The 20,807-nt window shown below is 35.3% G+C and overlaps 1 long non-coding RNA gene across 1 annotated transcript; it reads left to right on the top strand.

The window, feature by feature from the left end:
* Nucleotides 1-6,856: 6,856 nt before the first annotated feature.
* On the top strand, nucleotides 6,857-8,356 carry LOC126585910 (uncharacterized). Its single transcript, XR_007610685.1, has 3 exons — nucleotides 6,857-6,997; nucleotides 8,046-8,086; nucleotides 8,269-8,356. It is a non-coding gene; the product is annotated as an uncharacterized LOC126585910 (long non-coding RNA).
* Nucleotides 8,357-20,807: the final 12,451 nt, after the last annotated feature.

The raw sequence follows: 20,807 nt of genomic DNA on the forward strand, positions 1-20,807 counted from the left end.
TTCTCTTTTTCTTCATTGCTCTCTAGGGCATGCATGTTATTGCTGTTGCCGGTGTTGTAATTTCTCTCTTTCCATCTCTTTTATTTTTCCCTGCAAAATTTAAGGTACTGTGGTGAGTGAGGGTGTGATGATTTAAACATTTTTGCATCATTTGGGGGACCTTGAGTTAGATGTGGCCCATTTTTGTTTGACAGGTGTGGGACCCTCTATGGCCACCTTGTGTTTTGATTAGTGACCAGACTCTGTAGTACTCTCTTGAGCTTTTCATTTTGTTTAATTTTCTTTTTGTTCTATAAAATTTACATTAAGCATGAATATTAGAGTTATATTAATCTCTTACATTTGTAATGTTTACTTAACCCATGAAATTCAAAACACGTAAAAACTCCATATTAAAAGCCGCAGTTCAATTCTCAGAAGTGAGAAATCAAATTAACTGTATTGAATTAAGGGAAAATTTGAAATATATCTAATTTTATAGGCTTACTTTTGAAATATGACCAATTTTGGGAGACTTTGGATGCGGTCCCTAGTTATGAACAGTCTTTGACTGAAACCTTGTTGGTTTTCAATTTTTGATCCAAGTCCCTGAAATTAATTGATAATTTATTTCTATGTACGTTACTATATTTTTTAAATTAAAAATTAAAATTTATAGTTGTTTATAGTAATGAGATTTTAAATAAAAAACCATAATTTGTGGGATTAAAAATATTAAAATATAAATATACTATTGTGTGTGTGTGTGTGTAAACATGGGTACATTCATAAAAAATAACCAAAAAATTATTGTATCAAAACATGGGTACATTCTTCAAAATGGGTACATTTAGCAAAAATAAAAATGGGTACAAATAAATAAAAAAATATGGGTACAATACAAATAAAACTTCAAAAAATATGGGCACAAAAAGAAATTAATATATGGGTACAAATTAAAACTGAAAGGAAAATTGGTACAAATTAAAAAAGGGTTGCAAATTAAAAATGAGTACAAACTAAAAATAAAAATATATGATAAAAAATTTAGCCATAAATATAAATATAATAATTGTAACATTTTTAATATTAAATGAATATATTTAGAAATAAAAAATATTTTATTATTGAAATAATTAATGATATTATTAATACAAAGGACCTTGATCAAAAATTGAAAAGTAATAAGGTTTTAATCAATAGAGTAGTAAAAATAAGGATGAAAACCTAATTACTCCTTTATTATATTACCTAAATTACATTGTTTTTGTGATGAACTTTGCAACATCCGGAGAGATAAAAGGTGATCAATTCTGTGACGTCCTTGACACGTGATGTAAGTGATGCTGTTGCTATTAGATTTGTTGGACAAGGTTTGTCTGCCTTCTTGTTTTCGTGTCCTCCTGTTTTATGTGGTCATGGTTAAGTCACTTCAACATTTTATATTGTTTTTTTTATAGAGATAATAAGACAAAAATGAATAGTAATATAAAATGTTGACATGGTTTAACCGTGACCACACAAATAGGAGGACATGGGAGGGCACGGAAACAAGGAGGGCAGACAATCCTTATCCAGATTGTTGGCTACCTGATCCAGTCAGCAAAACTGAAATGTCTTTTTATTATATACTTTTGTGGGTTTTTATCACAAATGGTCCTCAAAATTAACCCTCACCATCAAGATGGTCATTGAAATTGAAAATCAATCAATGTAGTCTTTGAAAATAGGTGTCGCAAATCAATGTGGTACTTCCGTCACAATTCTGTCAAAAAATTTGTTAAGTGCTGATGTGGCACATAAATGGGCCCCATAAATCATTTTTTCTTACAAATGGTCATTGAAATTGACTCACGACATCAAAATGGTCCTTGAAATTAACATATGACATCAAAATGGTCCCTAAAGTTGAAAATTGATCAATGTAGTCCTCAAGTAAGTGTTAGATCAATGTAGTCACTCTATCATAATTTCTGTCAAAAATTATGTTATGTACTGATGTGACACATAAATGGATCACACAAGTTTAATTAAATTTAAAAAAAATTACAAATAGGCTTAATAATTTAATAGTTAATAAAAAAATTGTCAACCCAAAAACTAGACCTGGCAGTTTCTAACACGACACGATGACACGACAAGAAAACGACACGAAAATAACGGGTTTCGGGTCAACACGATAACTTATCGGGTCATTATCGGGTGACCCGTTAAGAACCCGTTAATAACGGGTATACACGCGTGTAACACGTGAGTAACCCGTTTCGATCCGTTAAGAAAAATTTATTTTGATAAGTTTAAAGTTTAATTACTAAAAGATTTATTATAAAATACAATAGCCATATTAATATATACAATATATTCTATATTAAATATATAGTTTTGTATTATTATTCTATATAAGCTTTAAAAAAAAGTTTTAGTCATTATTTATTTTTATTATGAGAGTTTCTTATTATCATTACTAGGATAAATTTTACTTAACATGTTGTTGTCCAAAATTAAAATAAACTAATATAGTATTTGTATAGGCAAGAACTTAAAAGATGTACATAAAAGTATGAAAAATGTGAAAGAATATATAAACACTCGTGATTCATTAGTATTCCTCCACGAGTAGATAATGGTTACACTTACATTATCATTTAGATTATTAAAATCCTCCAAACCTTCATGACTAATGTTTTTTATTTGAGAGAAAAATTAATAAAATTAATAATAATTATTGTAGAAGTGTAAAAAATGTAAAAAATATATATATATACAATCACTCATAGTGACAAACTTTACAACTTTCATGAATGGGCCAGCTTCGAAATCCAACATTATAATTCATAAACCTTAAATTTATATTTAACCGTCGATTGTCATTTACGCTTTATTCTTTTTACTGAATTTCATTTTAAAATTTTTTTTTTGAAAACATGATCATATGGCGGATGTAAGAAGATGAACGGTTCAGATCTTTGATATCGCATTTCGATATTTACGGTTAACTGAAATATGATTCGATGTTATATAGTTTGTAGAAACTTTATAAACATCAAGCAATATTTGCACTAACCGTAAAACTATGAATATAATATCAACAATCCAAACCGTTTATCTTCCTACATCCTCTAATAGATCAAGTTTTCAAAAAAGAAAATATGAAAGAACAAAATTTGATGAGAACAATGAAGCGTAAATGTAAACAACAATCAACGGTTAAATTTTGATATATGATTTATATGATTATAGTGGCAAATTTCGAAGTTAAGCTCTTCATGAAAGTTGTAAAGCTTGTCATTATGAGCGTTTATATATTTTTTCTATATTTTTTTACACTTCTATATTAATTAAAAAACTATTAAAGACTTTAAGTAAGTGAAAATATACTTAAAAGAAAAATGTGTTTTATGTTTTGGATGTGACAATATGGTATGTATATACTTATTTAGTAATAAGTTTTTCATTTGATTATTTATTGGTTTAAAATATATTTTCCTTAACGGGTAACGGGTAACGGGTCGGGTCATATTACCTGTTAATATTATTGAGTCGATTTCGGGTCGGGTCATTTTACCTGTTTATTTTAACGGGTGTTACACGACACGACCAGTTAAGATATCGGGTATGACACGAAAACGACATGAACACGGAAAACACGACACGAATGCCAGGTTTACCAAAAACCCAGTCCTGCAATCACCTCCGATCCCAATCCACATTTATATACCTCATTCGCTCTCTATTCTTTAAAAAAAAATCTCAATACACCTATCTTTACACACTTCGACACTTTTCACCAAATTGAACCTGGATCGAGACCCCCTTTGGTGACAGCATGGCCCATTGACAATGACTTCTAGGACATCATCGTTAACATTTAGGCGATCAATATCCTCACAACCTTAATCTTGGAGAGTTTGTTCGGCGCTTCCTTGGTGATCAGGTGATGCAAAGAGCGTCTACCTTGAGATAATGATGTTATAACCGAGGGGCGTGCATTGTTGGTTGAAAACTATTTCCACACCCCCTCTTAGGCCTTGGTTAAGCCCTGTGCCTTTGAAAATTTATGGAAGGGAGTTCTCCTTGGAGCAGGCCCTACTATAAGAAAAAAGAATTCTTGTGCAAAAAGGTATTTAGACAACTTTTTTTAATTAATTATTAAACCCACATCAACACATAACAAATTTTTTTTTACAGAATTGTGGCGGAATGATCATATTGATTTGCGACACTTATTTTCAAGGATTGATGAATTTTCAATTTCAGGGACCATATTGATGGTTTGGGTCAATTTCAGGGATTATCTTGATGGTGTGGGTCAATTTCAAAGACCATTTTTGATACAAATCTATAAATCTTGTGGGCCCATTCATATGCCACATTAGCACTTAACGGATTTTTTAACAAAATTGTGACTGAAGACTATATTGATTTGTGATACCTATTTTCAGGGACTACATTGATTGATTTTTAATTTCAAGGACCGTCTTAATAGTGAGAGTCAGTTTCAGGGATCATTTTGTGATAAAAAGTGTTTGGAAATAACTTATAAAAGTGTTTGGAAATAGCTTAATTGGTGACTCAAAGTAGGAAATGTGTTACGATTGAGATGGGTTTATAGTTCGAATTTTTTTTAATAAAACAAACAAAAATGACTATCACAATCAATTTGTATAAAAAAAGCAATAAAAAATCACCATCATTTACAAATTATTATCGTTTATGTTTCAATTTTAAATTCAGAACACGAATCTCTTTAATAGTATTATCACTAAACAAAGGACTTTGAATTTAATAATCATTCATCACCTAAAAGAAAACACATACATTGGATGGAAACACAAACTTATGTGTTTATCAATTTCTGCGAGTTTCATGCAATATGATGTCATGATAATCAAAACGACTCTCATGCAAGCCAAATACTATAATTACCATAAATGGATTGCACTCCAAATAATGACAACCTAGAACTCTAATATAGATATATACTTGCGAGTCAGATGTTTTTACAACACACTGGTGTATAAAACGCATTAGTGTTTAAACGGCTAAATTGGAATTTGTTAAAATCTAACCATACAAATCCAGTTTTCCAGCATATCAATACACTCCAATATATTATTTCATTTTCACAATTTTCACCGCCAGAAATCACACTCATCACATATTAAGCTCCTCTTAATAAGTTCTCATATATCGTAATATAGTCAACAGAGGCAGTTGCAACATATATAATTCTGAAGCAAAATAAATCTTGTTTTTCAGATCCTTCATCAGCAAAATTTACTTGCATATCTCTCTTCTATTTTGTCATTATAAATAGATAGTTCGACCAGAGCAAAGCAGGAAAATTAACATACAAAACTGCAAGCATCTTTTCTTCAAATTTGCAGGCAACTCCAATCTCAGCTGAATCTAAAGGATTTGGAAACATTTTGGAACCGAGTGTTAATATATAGTCACTTGAACTACGTGCTCGGGCCAATGCCTAAGTCCTTTCACATGGAGACAATATGAGGCCTCATTTGATGTCTAGGATTAGATAGCCTTGATACTCTTGGTCGATTCCACAAACGTTGGACACTTTCACTGAGCCGTAGAAGTATCTGCAGGACATCTATGATCATCCCGAGCTCCTTATGATCTCATCATCAGCACGAGGCAATCAAGTCATCGTCACACTTAGCAATAGGGTGGGTTCAAAAAACCGAAAACCGAAAAAAAACCGAAAACCAAACCGAACCGAGGCCGAAAAAAACCGAACCGAAAAAACACTGAACCGAAACTGTCAAACCGAACCGAACCGAATCTGATCGGTTCGGTTTCGATTTTTGAGGTTCGGAAACCGAACCGAACCGAACCGATATATATATATATATTTAATTATTTTTTTAAATATTATAAATAGTTTAGTCATACAATCATAACAAAACATACCTTGTTGCTAAGTTGGTTTCGGTGAACCTTTTCAACCCCCAACGCACGGGTTCGAACCTCCAGGATGTCTGAGATGTTTTTTAATTTTTTTGGAGATCTTAACAAAACCCTTTAAGCCTAGCCACTAGCAGCCATACCTTTTATTTTTTTTCATTCCCTTCCTCTCTCTCTCGTTCCTTGCCTCCTCTCCAACAGTGTAACCCTAACCCAGCGCAGCCGAGCCTCCTCTCTCTCTCGTTGGGTTTTCAACTTCAATCGCTCTGTCTCTCTCAATCTCTCAGGCGACCCACGACGGCGCGACCCTTTTCCCTTATCCCTCTCCTCTGTACTCTGGACCCTCTCTCCTTCCTTCCCAACTCCGCCGCTCTTCCGCTTCGTCTTCTTCCTTCACAGCGACCTGCAAGTGTCGTCGTCTCACTCGTCGTCACTGATTTGCTCTTAGTTTCTCACCGCCATGACCTGTGACCCACGACCTCTTGCTGTTTCGAGTAGGGGTGGGTTCAAAAAACCGAAAACCAAAAAAAACCGAAAACCGAACCGGACCGAGGCCGAAAAAAACCGAACCGAAAAAAAAACCGAACCGAAACTGTCAAACCGAACCGAACCGAATCTGGCCAGTTCAGTTTCGGTTTTTGAGGTTCGGAAACCGAACCGAACCGAACCGAACCGATATATATATATATAAATTTTTGTTTTCAATATTATAAATAGTTTAGTCATACAATCATAACAAAACATAACCTGTTGCCAAGTTGGTTTCTGTGAAGCTTTTCAAACTGCAGGGCATGGGTTCGAACCCTTATGCCTCAAGGATTTCAGAGAATTTTTTAAATTTTTTTTGAGAAATCAACAAAACCCTTTTAACCCTAGCCAGCCACAGCAGCCACACCTTTTATTTTTTTTCATTCTCCTATTCTCTCTCTCGTGTTAAACTCTTTAACCCTAGGCAGCCACAGCCGCCGCAACACCCTTTAACCCAGTAACCCTCTATCTCGGTCTTCAACTTCAATCACTCTCTGTGAGAAAATCTTCAAGACCAAGTGCGCTCAGTGCCATACCGTCGAGAAAGGCGCCGGTCACAAGCAGGGTAATTTCATCTTCTCTCCCTTCACTGAACCTTGATTTTCCTTTTATTGTTTGGCTTTTGATTTCGATGATTTATTGATTTTTGTTTGGATCTAACAATTATAATCCCTTTTTTGCATTTGGTTTTTGGATTTGTGTATTTGGATATTTGTTTCGATTGTTATTTGGATTACTGATTCGATCTCTGCTGCGTGCCTCTTTCGAGGTCGTTCCCGTCATCTCACGTCGTCTCGCCCCCGGCTCTGTCTACCGCAGCCCCCAACTCTACGCCAAGCTCCGCCCCGAAATGGATGCCGATAACTCCTCCGCCGATGCGGTTCGTTTCATCTCTTCCTTCCTTCCTTCTTGGTTTACAGTTTGACATCTTATTCAGAATACATGAATTTGAATTTCATTGAATCTGCTGTTTTGTTTATTATTCTACATAACTATTTAATGAGGAAATTTAAATCATTGATTACATTGGATATAGGATTGCTGGTCGTTCTAAATTGCTTAGTGATTAGTACTTAATCCGCCACACTGCTTATTATTTAGCCCAGGGATTTGCGTTCACATCCTTCCTTTCTGATTTTTTTCCCTACTTTAGCATTAAAATTTGTTGTCTTTACGTTTTAGTTTGACATTATATGTTTCTTTCCATCTTCCTATAAGTTCTGAACTTGTAATGTGTTTATGCTTGTAGGTTTGGCTGAGTCGAATGGTTATATATACATTGAGGCAAATGGTGGTCTAAATCAGCAGAGGACTTCAGTAAGTTTGACTCCTCGTCTTGTTGATCAGTGGATGAATTTCTGTATGACACAGTTATACATACAAATGTCCTTAGCCTTTTGTTTAAGTTCTAAAAGGGTAGGTGGGGGTGAAGTTGGTCATGGGTTCAAATCTTGCTAAAACATGTGTATATCTGTGTTGATTGGCTACTAGGTTTTGGTAATTTAATTGATGCTTCTATATTTTCTCTTCTTCAAGTTTCATTGTTTGAGCGTATTGAATCCATCAATTCTGGTTATGTCTTGTTAGCTGAGCTGGTTATTTTTGACGTGCAGTTCCAGAATGTTATACAAAGGTTACAGAGTCACAGTTTCCGGTAATTTTCTTTTCTTTTTCTGAATAATTATATATGAATGTATGCTAAGTACATTATTCTCCCTTAAAGATTGATATAGTTGCAGTACCTTTGTGAAGTGTTATACAAAGGTTACGGAGTCAAAGTCTTTATTATTATTTTGTTTTTAAGTTTCAAATCTGTATGGTTTTATGCCTTTTCAGAGTTGAAGTGTACTCCATGGACTCCTCATGATAAATTTGGGTTTTCCCGTGATGTTTCCTTTCAGCACCTAATAAAAATTTATTTTGGTATGCCCATGTTTTTAGTTTTATCATTTACTTTATGAATCTCGCATGTGGACCTACATGCTTTGTTGGTTGGTTCTATTATATGTTTCAGTCTGTTTGAACACTGGAAATAATGTTTTTATTGTCATAAAGGTGCAAAATTTGTGATTGTTAATTCATAAGCTGAAGGAAAATTACGTTTGTTTGTGCTCAGGGGTCGTCAAAGGCAGGAAATCGTGATTGGATATCGCGATTCATGGTCTTCACCTCTGGTGTTTGTTGGATTGCTGGTTCATGGTCGCCGGAGCGTGCTTCGACGGCAGCAAGGGAACTAAGCAGCTAGGTTTTCAGTTTTTTTCTTTCTTTTTCGGGCTCAACCCTTGGGTTGGGTTGTTGTGCTGGCCCATTTTTTTGTTTGTGTTTAGTTGTGGGCTTTTGATATGTATGTAAGTTTAATGAAAGTTTACATTTTATAAAAATAAAAAAAAATAAAAAATAACCGAACCGGGCCGAAACTGAACCGAAAAAAACCGAACCGAAAAAAAACCGAACCGAAAAAAATCGAAAAAAAATTGAACCGAACCGAACCGAACCGAAATTTCGGTTCGGTTTCGGTTTTGGCAAAAAACCGAACCGTTTCAAACCGAACCCAGCCCTAGTTTCGAGTCTCGACCCACTACTTCGTTCCTTTGCAAGGTTAGTCTTATAATAATTTCTCTCATGTTTGTTCTACATATTTTGTTTTCAATTTGATGCGTTTTGCAGAATTTATTTTCAATTTCATGGGTTCTGTAGCTTTTCAATTTCATGGGTTTTGGTTTTGCAATTTGTTTTGGGTAACTTCAGTTATGAACACTATTAGTTGAGGTTTCATTAATTTTATATTTTCTTATCCTTGCATGCGGTACTAATTTGTATCGACGAGATCCTCGGCGAGGCGGAGAAGAAATCGACTATGATGGATTTCACAGCTGAGATGAGGATCCAAGCTTTTCTTCGACTCTTTCATGGTTTTGGTTCGATTTCAAAACTACCCAAATGATAAAAAATTAAAAGACTATGATGGATTTCTGGGTTTTTTTCTTTCTTTCTGGATTTGGGTTTTTTGTTGAATATAAAGGCTTTAACTTCATGACTACAAAACGATTTGAGCTTTTTAGAGAGAGAGAGAGAGCGGCATTTGATGATTTCAGCGAGTAAATGCTGTAAGGAAGAAATACAGAATGATAAAGTGTTGATGCTAGCACAGGAGAAAAAAATGGCACTCTGTGATATCTGTGGTTCATTTCTTGTGGCCAATGATGCTGTAGAGAGAACTCAGTCTCATGTTACAGGGAAACAGCATATTGGTTATGGCATGGTTCGAGATTTTATCGCTGAGTTCAAGGTGAGTCTCTCTGTTGATTAATGAAGTATTGAAGTTAAGGAAAAATATAATTTCTTGCTCAGGGACTGAAAAACGTGGACCTTATTTTTCAGGAATCTAAGGAGAAGGCAAGGGAAGAAGAAAGGTTAGCGAGGGAGAAAGAAGCAGAAGAACGGAGGAAACAGAGGGAGAAGGAACAGGAGGATAGAAGGAGAAGTAATTCAAGTGACAGGGGTCTATCTTATGTTGTTGTGGTTGTTTTGCATTTTTTGGAGGAAAAAAAAAAAAAAAAACAAAAAAAAAACCGAAACCGAACCGAAAAAAACCGAAAAAATTTTGGGCCAAACCGAACCGAACCCAAATTTCGGTTTGGTTTCGGTTTTGGCAAAAAACCGAACCGATCAGAACCGAACCCAGCCCTACTTAGCAAGCAGTAGTCCCCAATCATTCGGCTCCAGGATGAAACATGCTTGTATAAATGTACCGTAACTGTATATATGTATACTCATACAACACTACGAAAACATGTCTTGCACCTTCATGCTCGGAAAATAGGAGAAAAAAATGCAGACTATGCATTTAATTACCCTTATATAGTAGTCTCGATTCTCTCGAACATCAGGCGATTCCATTTCAGTATCTTAAAACTGGAACAGATCCAAATCCACAGGCGTCTTCGTTACATTATTGAAAGTCGTACAACGTTGCCTCATTAAATTTTTCTGGAATTGATTTCATACATACTTTTTTCTTCTACAAAACTAGAGCTCAACAAGCATATCATGCCATGCGCCTTTTGGAAATTATGAGGTTTCTATTTCCTTCCTTAATTAACTTGCTCAACCATAGTATCTGAAGAAAAAAGTTGCTAATTCTACATGCAATATTTGAAGACACTAAGCTTTTTTCACAGTTATGGGGAGTCGCATACTAGTTTCCATCCAAATTAACGTATGGCAATCTAAACACATATAACCATCCATACAGCAGAGTTTTATCCCAGCTACGCCAACAAAACTACCAAATGAAAATATTAAATCCACAAAAAAAAATGAACTTTAACTCAGAATAAATATTGTGGTTACCAAAACCGCTACCGCTACTATCACACATAAAGCTCACTTATATAACCACATCAGAAGTTAACTATTAACCCATAAAAACAACATTACCAGTTAAAATATATTGTGTATCCACATATGAATTTGTAAAATCTTTGGATCGATCTCAAGACGGATTTAAGGAATGATAGAAAAACGAAAAGGCATTGCTCAAATTTCAATGAATAGCAAGAACTTTAGAAATGAGATGAGCAATAAAATATAGCATTGGGCTAGGATTATTCGGGGTCCTCTATTTTGACTCACATTGAGCGACTAACAGGTTAAAAAAAACCTGCTGACTATTGCTCTATTTAGCATTAGGCTTAAAATCATTCTAGAGTTTAAAGAAACATGAACAATAATCAATAGAAATCAGAGACAAAGACGATAGCTTTATCAACAACCCAACGAGAGGTCTCAAAACCTCAACTTGGAAACCAATTAACGTAAAAAATTTGTAATATTTGGTCTAACAGTTGATGATCTTAATTTCGATTCAAATGGATGCGAGTTCAAATTTGATATTTAATTGGTTCACCTATCACGTTGGTCTTTCTTTTTGTAAAAAAATGGAAATATAGTTGGTTGGTTAATACTTAGTGCTAATAGACTTGCTTAAAGGAATTTAACCTTGGGAGCTTCTCTTTTATAACTTACACACACCCGTAGTACGTCATGTGTTTTAACATTTTCACATAACATTGCATCACTAATTAATTTGATGTCATGATGGTGTACTAGGAGTATAGGGAAGTCTCTTCTGTTCAAAATGCTCAACACCCAAACCTTCTAATGAAAACTTTTATTTTCTTTGAAAACCAAAGATTCTTCAAATGTGTATAGAAAGCAGACATGCATTTTCCAACGAATATAGATAAAGAAATATATATTGATAAAGAACTAAGCATATGGTTTACTAAAACAAGTATGATAAGGGTTTATAGGTATAGAGTACCAGTGATTCAGTTAGTGTCTGTCTTTTGTCATATTATTGTGGTGCTGCTCTCGCAGACTTGCAGTCTGGTCATCATCTGTCACTTGCCAAAAGCCAAAGGCAGCAATGATGTCTGCAAAGAGTGATCATGCATGCTCTTGTAAAAGCTTTGTCGTCTCAAGGCAGTCTGGAGAATATAGTACTGATGATGTTCAACCCTAACGGCAACGGCAGGGTGGTGGCTCAAACAGAAGCGCGCGCGGGGACATTTCTGCTACTCACCACCAATATTAAGCATTGTTTGATATTCATATACTAGCAGATTACATGAATAAAATGATGCAATATTACATTATTAACAATGTGTACCTCGAGGTGCAGCACAATATAGGCTGCTTCCCAGTCCGTGGTTGATAGTTTTGGTTTTTCACCATAACGATAGAAGTTTATATGTTTCTACATGATGTGGTAAATTGATATGGATAACTTAACAGCACAATATAGGCTGCTTCCCCGTCCATGGTTGATAGTTTCGGTTTTTTACTATAATGATAGAAGTTTATATGTTTCTACATGATGTGGTAAATTGATATGGATAACTTAACATGTACACATCACTTATGACATCATGGATATGCCTAACATTATTGTTTAGATATATAGGAGCTATAAGCTGTAAAAGTGAAAAAGTAATTGAGAAGTTGGCCAAAATGATTATTTTAAGAACCATAGTCGATAAAAATGATCACCTTTTAGTATTTGATCAATATGTTATCGATATTTGATTGATACGTAATCTATACATGATGAACATATCATCAATATTTGATGAAAATATCAACTTATTTAATCTTGATCAGTTCAACAATTGAATTTATAACTGGATGATTTCAGCAAAATTCCCAAATTTCTTTTATAAGCAAATAAAGGCTTGGGCCCTCTGCTCACTTGAAAGCTTATGTATCGGGCTTGGACTTAGGCCGAAAAACGCATGCAGACAACTTTTGCCGTTCAAGGTTGCTCAAGACCACTCTTATGAAAATGGCACTTTCCAGTTTCCATTACAAGTCAATGCAATTGGCTCTCAAGTTTCATTATCTTTCCTTTTATGTTCAATTTTCAAAGGGATACTACTTGTATTTTCCCTTGGAAGGTTAATTCAGTTTTTCTTTTTCAAATAACATATTTTTATTGTAAAAATTTCATAATTGGAATGGTTCTATTTTTTAACCTTCATTTTGAAGAACATCTTTAAAAATAATCATTTGAATCGAAAGTTGTTTAATAATCTAAATGTATCAAATAAATAGACTGTTGATCATAAATACGTTATTTGGTACCTACACCACTGATAAATCAAACCGAATGGTAGAACAAGAAAAAGAGTACTTTTTAAGTATATCTGGATTTGGCCTAAGTATTTGTAGTCAGATTCCCATCATGAAAACTTGAAAAGAATACAATACATGACAAGTATATTGTGATGGTGCAATTCGTCCGACCCCATGTTGCGCCGGGATATTAGCTTCAATGTGTCAACATTTTGACGCTAAGTCTACTGCGAAAGCTGTAATGTGTAATTTGGGGCCTGAGGTGTTCCAATTAACATGACAGCATCCCATTTTTAACTTGACTTTAATCCCAGGGCATCTAATTTTTGGGGTCCTTGAAGGTGACATGCATAACTCTATAATGTGATTTTAAAAAGGAAAGTGACTTTGGCACACGGTTTTTAGCCTTTTACACACTTCTGTTTAATTTTAGTTATTAATTAGGTTTTTTTTCTTCTCAAATGATATATTTGTTAGATTAAAGAGCTGATGAGGTTCGAACCACGTCATAATGCAAGGGCAACACTTATTTCCATTATTGTGAAAGAGGGCCACTTGTTCAATTCGAACCACTGTTTAATTTTAGTCGTTGGTTTGGTTTGACTTATTCAATTCGATGATCATAAATAAAGAGGGGTATGTGAGAAGCTAAAAAAGAGGGTTTGAAAATCATTTCCCTTTAAAATGTGTGATAAATATGTATAGCAAGCTATGATACCATATTAAAATACGAACAACCAAATTAAAACTGATTAGTAATGTAGTGCAGAAGTGCAAAATCAGTTAAAACTATCAGACAATGTTTTAATCTTCAGGTGTGAAGTTCACACTTCGCGCACTCATCAAGTCTAAACAATTATACATCTGTTACATGCAAGAACGACACATGAGACATGAAGGTTCAGATTTTTGGATTTTTTTGATATATGAAACATGGTTGGATTTCATTACAAATTACATCTCAAATTAAATCTTAATTTACATTATAAACACAAGCTCGTGTTGAAATATTTTTAGATCGACAGGCCCAGGGGGCTCCACTCTAACGACACCGATATTGTCCTCAACTTTACCACATGCCCAATCCGTTAGGTATGAGGTTTTACCATAAAAGACCTCGGCATTAGTTAGAGTGGGGTAATCCTATTTAAAGTCATTGCTTTTCTTTACCCCCACCGATGTGGGATTCCAACACTCCCCCTCATGTGTAGCCCTATTTAGTGGTTCATACGTAGAGATCCACACATCGGCAATTGAAATTTAAAGGTCGGCTCCAATGCTTGTTTTCAATTTTTTCAGGAAGTGCCTCTTAAGAACTCATAGGCCAGCTCTATGTTAAGAGTCCAAGCTTGTTTCCAAGCCCACTTCCTGGTGACAAGCCTTTGGCTTGCACGGGCATGTAACCGTGGGCTCTGATACCATGTTGAATTTTTTTTAGATCGACAGGCCCAGGAGGTCCCACTCTATCGATACCGATTATGTCCTCAACTTTACCACCTGCCCAATTCATCACATGTGAGATTTTACCATAAAGGACCTCGGTATTAGTTAGAGTGAGATAATCCTATTTAAAATCATTGCTTTTCTTTACCCCCATCGATGTGAGATTCCAACAGCTCGTTCATACACAACCAACTAGAAAGATAAGACATCGGAGCCATTTTTCCTTCATGCAAAACACATCAGGACACATGCATAAATAACTTATTAGAAATAGAGAAATAAAAGCTTCTACACATGCATAAGTAACGCATTACCGAGTATTTTCCTAAGAGAGATCCAGATTCCTTTAAGCCATCCATTATTATGGATCATTTTACTATGTATAATATAAGCGCACTGCTCCAAAGATTGAGTAAGTTCGAGGAAATAGCATAAAAAGCAATGGGCAATGAAGAGGCCATTAATTAAATTTGTTAACAGTTTTTGTTCTCCTTCTACGTAAAGATACAAAAGAAAACAAGGTCTCAACAGCGAGCATATGTTAGGGTAGAAAGTAGAAAGGACATAAATAATGTTGGGTGAGCTGGCTTATCGTTTACTTAGACAGAAAGACTTGTTGAAGTCTTCAAAGAAGACTTCCAAGTCAACTTTCCCATCAGTTCATGAAGCCATGGAAATAAAATAATAACTACTGTTGAGGGCCGGCATTGAGAATTAGAGGGTTCGAGGCGAGCTTTTGAAGTAGGGTTCTAAAGATCTTTGATTCCCAGTTATTTGTACATTAATATGTATAAACGTTATTTAAATATTACATGTCTCAAGTTTTTAGGCGTAAATTTACTAAATGTTTACAGTCAAAAGTTTAAAATTGAGAGTAATGAACAATCTAGAAGATCAAGATAGTAAAGAACAATAAAACTTGATTGACGAGTATAGTAAATTCAACAACGCCAATCGTTTCTCTTGTGTTTTTTTTTTCTAAATCAACATCACACTAACTTATCGAATATTAAAGTAATCTATTAAATAATAAATTACTGAAAAGAAAAATATAAATTCAAAGTTTTTATTACCTTAAAGTACAAAATCCAAGACTATGTAATAGTTGATTTAAACATTTGATAAACATTAAGAGATTGGAAAGTTAAAAGAAAAAAAAGATTGTAAAGGGACTCGAGTTTTATAACTGTATATGCAAAAACTAGTGACTAATGACTCATTTGGATGTACTTTTATAATAACTAAAAGCGCTTTTAGAGATTTTTTTTTTGTTCCAAAAGCCTTGAACTGCTTTCTACAAGAAGCACTTTAAGTGATTTTCCAAGATTTACTAGCATTTTTACTGAAAATTATTTCTAAAAATATTTTCATAAAAAAAATTTTCAGTTATTTTAAAAGTACATTCAAACGAACTCTAAAAAGACAGCTCAATGTTCCGAACTCAACACACTAAACATAAAGGAAGTTGAACATTTCCATTGCACCAACTGAATTATGATATTTTTTACTTTTTATTTATTTATATGTTATATACAAGATATATAAATTTTTTTGAAACCCCACCGAAGTGAGGGCCCTAAACAGGCACTGCAGAGACTACACTCATCCCGGCTAATTGTCCTTTCTAAGGAAAGCATTTTTTATTTATGAAATATGAGCTATAATATTTTGGAGAAATTAAGAAGGCTGTAATCAACGCGGAGTTGCTTTGAATAATTAACCACATAAATTGGAAAATCTTGTGTTTTGTTTTTGTTCGTGGTCAGTCCCTCTCAGTCCTTGGTCACCTATTATCAAGACTTTATGACATTAAAGATTGAAACACACTAATATTAATTAACGAATTATTGACTGCAAAATATGCACCAAGTCAATTCTAAATCACTTTCGCGTGGACTTCTCAAGTCAACCACCTTGCCTTAGACCTGAGATTCGTGTTATGTTCTTCGTTTTCGTGGCATATCAGATATTTTAACAGGTTGTGTCATGTAATACTCGTTAAAATAAACGGGTAATATAATCCGACTTAGAATCGATCCGTTAATATTAGTATATTCATACTACAATGTCATATAAATATTACTTCAAAACATAAAAACACATTTGTCTTTTAAATATAGTACACTACTACAAAATAGTTTTTAATTAATTAATGTAGAAGTGAAAAAAAAATACAAACGATCGTAGTGACAAGCTCTACAACTTTTGTGAAGAGGTCAACTCTGAAATTCACCATTATAATCTCATAAACTATAAATCTAAATTTAACCGTTGACTGTCGTTTACGTTCCATTCTTCTTATCGAATTTTCTTGTTTTAGGGTTTCTTTTTTGAAAACATGAAGTTTAGCGAATGCAGAAAGATAAACGGTTTGAATAGTTGATATCACATTCAAATTTTTACAGTTGTGAAAATATTGCTTAGGGTTTATAAAAACTCTAGAAACTATATAACTTTGACTCATATTTCAGTTAACGATAAACATCATAACGTGATATCAACGATCCGAACCGTTCATTTTTTTGCATTGCTAAAAGATTACGTTTTCAACAAAAAAAAAAATTGAAAAGCGAAATTCGGTGAGAAGTATAGAGCGTTAACGACAATTAACGGTTAAATATTAATCTAGGTTTATGGATTATGTGTCGAATTTCGAACTGAGCCTTTCACAAAAGATGTAAAGCTTGTCATTACGAGCGATTATATATATATTTACATTTTTCACACTTCTACATTAATTATTACTAATGTTTCACTCAAACAAAAAAACTATTCATGAGGGTTTGGAGGGTTTTAAAAATCTAAACGACGATGTAACCATTGTCTAAGCGTAGAGGATGTAATCATGAGCTCATTTGTCAACTTATACATTGATTATTATGAATTTATATATATTTTGACCTCTCCCTAAAACACTATTCATGAGGGTTTGTAGGGTTTTAAAATTCAAACGACGATGATGTATCCATCATCAAAGCGTAAAGGATGCGAACATGAGCATTTGCATATTTTTTCACACTTGTAAATGAAATATTATGAATTTTTTGACGTGCTTTAGTAATTTTAAATTGCTTTAATATGCTTTCTACACTGAATGATATGAAGGCTTGATGTGGATGCAAATTTCCATCGTCTTCTCATTTGACGAAATGCACTTGCAAAATAATAACACCTAAGATTAAGGCCAAAAGCCTCACTTGCCCACGATGATTGGGGGAGTTGGGAGCTTTGGCTGAAGAATCTCCGATGCCAAAGTTTGCCTCGAGGGTAATTTTGTTATTTTACTGTATAAGTCCACGTGTCACCTCCATAATTTTCTTGATTATTTTTGGCTCCACAAATGCCCCCACACCTATTGGGCTACTTGCATGAAATGACAGGAGGTGCAGAGATCTTCCCTTGCTTTAGGAAATATAAGATTGTTTCCTATTTTGATGTAGATTCCCACTTTAATTGGAAATCAGATCCTTCTAGGAAAGGGAAATAAATCACTTCGAAAGTCTATATAAGTCTACATTATGTAGATGATTAAATCAACTTCAAAGAGCAATTTATTCTACCCTACAAGAGAGAGAAAGCTAGAGGATATTTGTTCCCCTCCCCTAGCAATCCTCTTCACTTGCCCGTGCAAAGGACCGTCTTTCGTTGCTTTTTTCGTCTTCACGCCTTACTAAGGTGAGAAAAAAAATTAATTTTCCTTGTCTTCTTAAGTTTTTGGAGTCTCGAGGCTTGAAATTTGGCTTAACAGGGGTCGAGGATGTGGCAAAAAATGGTTGGAGAGCCACGACATGGTTGTAACCGTGGGTGACTTGGTGCGGCGGCGACTGGTTGGGCTAGGTGCGGCTTGGCTTGGGCTTAGCTAATTGGAGAAGCTGGCCTTGGCACAGGCCAAGCATGTGAGCAGCGGGCTGAGCTTGGGCTTGACTTGCTGAGGTGGTGTCAATGAGGTGTGGGCTTCCTAGTTTGCTGGGTTCGGGCCCTTGTGTAGAGAGAGAATGTGAGGCGCAGGGGCGTCTGCCCCCCATTCTAGCTGAATTGGGTTGAGAGGGAAAGGGACCAGGCCGTAGAGCTTGGCGTTGCTGTTGGCTCCTACGATTTTGGGCCCATGGCTAGTTGGTCCTTAGGCCGTAGGGTCTGGTGCGTTTTTTTTTGTACAACCGTTTTAACAATTTTTCCTTGTATCTTTGTAGAATTTCTTTGAGCATGTCTTCTTCAAGCCATTAGAGTGACGATGGTGGCCGCCGTTGTATCATTAAGGCGAGTCTTTGAGTAAAGTGGGCTACTTCAAAATTAATTCCAATGACTCATTCAGAGATTTCCTTGAAACATATAGGCACGCCATTCCATCTGGGATGCGTGTGAAGCATGTCACGGAGGGTAATAGTCGTGAGCCATGTAGGGTGACTCAGAAAGCTATCTAGTTTCACCCATACTACTTCGTGTTGGGATTTACTTTTCCTATGTTGCGTTTCTTCCAAGAAGTGCTTAGCTCCATGAAGTGTGCCCCCGTTTAATGTTCTCCAAATGCGGTCCGTGTGATGGTAGGATTCCTTAATCTAAGCCAATTCTTTTACTTCAAACTGACCATCAACGAATTCTAGTACTTCTTTGACATATGCCATATTGATGGATTTGGGCAGCTGCGATCTCGCCATGGCCTCTTCAACCATTCGATGTTTACAAACTGGGTTATGTAGATCATTTATTTGGTAGGCTGTCTGACTTTGAGTTTGCTCAAAAAGACTTCGAGACCTTCTCTATTTTTCTAGAAGACTTACTTGCCTTTACTTTTGAGGTTTCCATTGGTGAAGTAGTCGGAGAAGTTGGTGCCTTGGTTGTGGTAGCCGGAGGTGAAGCACTGGATGATGCCGCTGCTGAGAATTTCCTGGCTGCTGAAGGTATGACGACCGAGTAGTCGTGGGATGTCCAAGCTACTGAAGAGTAGTTTTCTAGGTAGCCTTTAGGATTTTCTTTATTTTCCTTGTTTCTTTTTGATTTTCTTGAACTTTATCGGCCTTTGCTAGTTGTCTATCAATTTTGCTAGAAAATTTAATAAACTTGCTTTCTTCGTTTTTCTTCATCTTCGCTTCTTTTGTTTACACCTAACCTTTGACCTTTAGACCAGCAACAGATGTGTTGCTTTTCTATAAGCAGACAGGCCCACGTAGCCTATATAGCCGTAGGTTTTGATGTAGAACATTTTCAAAGTTGTTAGCCATAGGGTTGGCAGACGAGTTCGCGTGACCACTTGGCTGTTAACTTTGGCTTTCTTCAATTCTTCAAGCTGTGTGGCCTGAATCACAAAGGTATGAGATAACTCTTTGCTCTTTATGTAACAAATTATGTGGGTTATGTAGCAAGTATCACAACACTTTACCAATTCTGTGGCTTATCAACTGCATAGCATGTTGACAGTGGATAGAGCTTTGTTTATGCACGCTAACTGTTTAACCTTTCACAAAAATGTGTGGTTGTATAAGTTTAGCGTGGCTTACTGCTCGAAGGGCAAGGCGTAGGCAGTCTTCTGGAAATCGTAGGCTACCTTAGTGCCCTTGGTAGCAGCTTTAGGGTTTTAGGGCATCCGTCTATAGGGCGTACTTTGTAATGTGCCTCTTTCGCGGATTAGGCCAAGAGATAAAAAATCCTTCAGTTAGTTAAGCCTTAAAAAAGACCATTGTGGCTACTTTTAGGAATCCCAGCACAAGCCATCATGCACCTAGTTACACCAAGGTAGCCCAACTCATCCAAATCTAGATATTTGAAGTGTATAGTTTATCCTCTTACATTGGAGAGCAAACCCATGTACGTGTGGGAAATTGGTTTACCTTCTCACACTGGAGAGCATAGTTGGTTCCAAGAGGTACAATTCCTGCGATAAGTCCTTAAAAAGGGCATAATCTTCTTTTGAAGTGTATGAATGATAAGTTGTTGTAAGCATGCACCCGAGCCAAGTTGTAAATTACTTCTGAATTCCTCATTGAAAACAAGTGAAATGAATTAAAAATTAGTTGTAAGGTAGGAACTATATAACAACTGGATAGTCTTTAGCGTGTGAGGTGGTGCTTGTCAAGCTGCTTGAGTCCTCGGGCTTTAATGTAATGGGAGGTCATACATGATACTTTCTCAGATTGTAGGCGTTCCACTATTTTTCGATCTCTTTGTTGTTCATGGTGGTGAAGGTGTAGCTACCCTTGCCATATACTTTGCTAATCTTGTACAGACATTCCCAGATGGGATCCATCTTTTTTGAGCCTTTTTGCGGGTAGTGATGAAGGATTTTCTTAGTACTATATCTT

Source organism: Malus sylvestris, chromosome 10 (assembly GCF_916048215.2).
Source record: "Malus sylvestris chromosome 10, drMalSylv7.2, whole genome shotgun sequence".
Classification (NCBI taxonomy): Eukaryota; Viridiplantae; Streptophyta; class Magnoliopsida; order Rosales; family Rosaceae; genus Malus; species Malus sylvestris.